We start from the raw sequence: 2,919 nt of genomic DNA, 5'->3' as shown, positions 1-2,919 counted from the left end.
GCAGAAAGAGTATCAGCAGCTTGAAAGAAAATCCTACACTGTGTTGAAAGACATAAACATGAAAAACTCTGACTCAAAAAGTAATATTGAAAAGATAAACTCTGAATTGGAAGAAATTTCAGGAGCATATTAATCAATTTATTTCACTTATATTTTCCTTTTAATGTACATACAATATAAATATGTATGTTCAAAATATATATGCAATGATATATAAGCTCTCTATGCACAAAGTACATGTATGTCATGTATATAGGAGATTTTTATAAATATTTCTTAAAATAAACTGAACACAACTTGTAAAGGAGAGCAAGAACTGACAAAACCAGCATTAAAAAGATCAAATGGGTCAGAAGCAGTCCTAGGTCAAATGTGCTTGAGGCACAAACCTCCTTGACTAATCGTCTCATTCACTTTTTGTTTAGATTGGCATTGAAAGTCTATTATCTCCACACCCAGAACACCTGACTCTAAGACTAGCCCTAGGAAGAATCCAGTAGTGACTATGATAGAAGTGCAAATAGAAGAGGAGTTGAATCCTACAAATCTAGTGTGAGTGGCTACGTAGCCATGTGGTGGTGATAGATGGTCAGCACCCAGAGTGGTCTGGGACCATTGGGAAGAAGGCCAGGTCTGAGAGATGCTGGGCTTATGGATATGGTCTTCAAACATTTTTTGCCCTCCTATGTATTTTTAAAATGCCCTCAAAGATTTTTTACCATAATTTAGATAATTGCAAAAAGATGCAGTTTCTGGTATTTTCTAAATATTGACATTTAAGTGTGAAACTGTTACTTCACCCTTTTAGATGTATCCAGTGGAATCTAAATACCATAATGATTTAATATCCATTATCATCCAGTTTAAATATATATAATTATGCTCTTAAGTTTAGAAACTTTTATAATTTTCCCTGTCTCCTTGAACTTGAGTTTCTGATTTCAGGAAAGCAAAGTATGCCAAAAAGATTCTATCAGCTCTTTTCCTTCCTGGCTGCTTGAAGATCCGCCGCCATTATGAATGACACGGTAACTATCCGGACAAGGAAGTTCATGACCAACCGACTACTTCAGCGGAAATAAATGGTCATCGATGTCCTTCATCCTGGGAAGGCAACAGTACCTAAGACAGAAATTCGGGAAAAACTAGCCAAAATGTACAAGACCACACCAGATGTCATCTTTGTGTTCAGATTCCGAACCCATTTTGGTGGTGGCAAGACAACTGGCTTTGGCATGATTTACGATTCCTTGGATTATGCAAAGAAGAATGAGCCCAAACACAGGCTTGCAAGACATGGCCTGTATGAGAAGAAAAAGACCTCGAGAAAACAGCGAAAGGAACGCAAGAACAGAATGAAGAAAGTCAGGGGGACTGCAAAGGCCAATTTTGGTGCTGGCAAAAAGTGAGCTGGAGATTGGACAACAGAAGGAATAAAGACTCTGCAGTGACTGTGTCTGTGGTGATTGTGCAGATTTTTCATGAGAGAGTTAATAAACTAAGACTTTTTACATAAAAAAAAAAAAAGATTCTATCAGACTTATCAAATGAGAATTAATTGTACCTATTATTTTAAAATTTATAGGCACCCTGTTTACTCAAACCCAGTGTACACTCAGAAAAGATAGGGAAATTAAATATAGTGTTAATTTTATTCCACTTTTGCCAGTATTATATTTTGATAAAATACTTTTATTTTATCATGTGGCTTAAATAGTTTTTCATCTAAAACTTAGAGTAGAAAATTTAGCTCATTAATGATCAACATAGAGATTACTTAAAAAGCAAAGGCACATTGTCAAACTGATTAACTTAGACTTAACTTCATCTCAGAAGATGTCTAACTTCATTTTTTTGGAAAAAAAATTTAAAACATTTTTAGATCATTATAGATTCACAGAAAATTCCAAAACCAGTAGAGAGAGATCTCATGTACCCTTCACCCAGTTTCCCCCACTGGTTACATCTTACGTATCAAAACCAGGAATGTTAGATCTTTTGTTATAGTCACAAATCTTTAAGGCTCTGTTAATTGTTTTCAGTTCATTTCTCTTTCTGTTGCTCAGACTGTGTAATTTCTATTGTTCTGTCTTTTAGTTAACTGATTTTTTCCTCTGTCTTCTCATTCTGGTGTTGACCCCATACACTGAGCTTTTAAAATTTCAGCTATTGCTTTTTTTGGTTCTAAAATTTCCATTTGGTTCTCTTTTTTTATATCTTCTATTTCTTTGCTGAGATTTTCTATTTCTTTTCTGAACCTTCCTATTTCTTAAAATTTGTTTAAATCATGTCCGTAATTGCTGCTGAAACATTTTTATCATGGCTGCTTTAGAATCTCTATCAGATAATGCTACCATCTGTCATCTCCATGTTGGGGTATGTTTGATTATCTTCACTCATTTGAGTTAAGATTCTCCTGGTTCTTGGTATGATGAGTGATTTTTTTTATTATATCCTGTATATTTTGAGTATTGTGTATTAGACTCTGGATTTTATTTAAATATTTTGTTTTAGCAGACTTCCTCTGACAGCATGCTGGTGGGTAAATGTGGACACCACTCAGTTGCTGTCAGGTGCAGGTAGATGTCCAGATTCCATGAACACTCTGGGAGAGGGTGCCTTTGTTACTGTTGGACAGGGGTGGATGTTTAAGCTCCTCATATGGCCTCCACTGGGATCTCTTCTTACCACTGAGTGGTGGTGAATGTCCTGGCTCCCTGCTTAGCCTTGTCTGACACCACCCTGGCAGTAGGAAGGCACACCTTGGGAGTGGGAGTATGGCCTTGACTTTTTTCATGGTATGTGGCTGGAGTAGGGCAGTATTGTCTAAAAGTTTTCTTTCTTGCTGGGTAACCCTTTCCTGGCCCTTTGGCTAGAGAAAGCAGGCTTTGGGGGGGATTTTTTTCCCCCTGTACCTGT

General features: G+C 36.6%; 1 pseudogene; it reads left to right on the top strand.

Moving 5' to 3' along the window:
- Positions 1–1,007: 1,007 nt before the first annotated feature.
- LOC137751905 (small ribosomal subunit protein eS24 pseudogene) lies at positions 1,008–1,529 on the top strand (annotated as a pseudogene).
- The last annotated feature ends 1,390 nt before the right edge of the window (positions 1,530–2,919 follow it).

Source organism: Eschrichtius robustus, chromosome 18 (assembly GCF_028021215.1).
Source record: "Eschrichtius robustus isolate mEscRob2 chromosome 18, mEscRob2.pri, whole genome shotgun sequence".
NCBI lineage: Eukaryota > Metazoa > Chordata > Mammalia > Artiodactyla > Eschrichtiidae > Eschrichtius > Eschrichtius robustus.
Note: the sequence above shows the minus strand (reverse complement) of the source record. Positions and strands in the feature narration are given on the sequence as shown.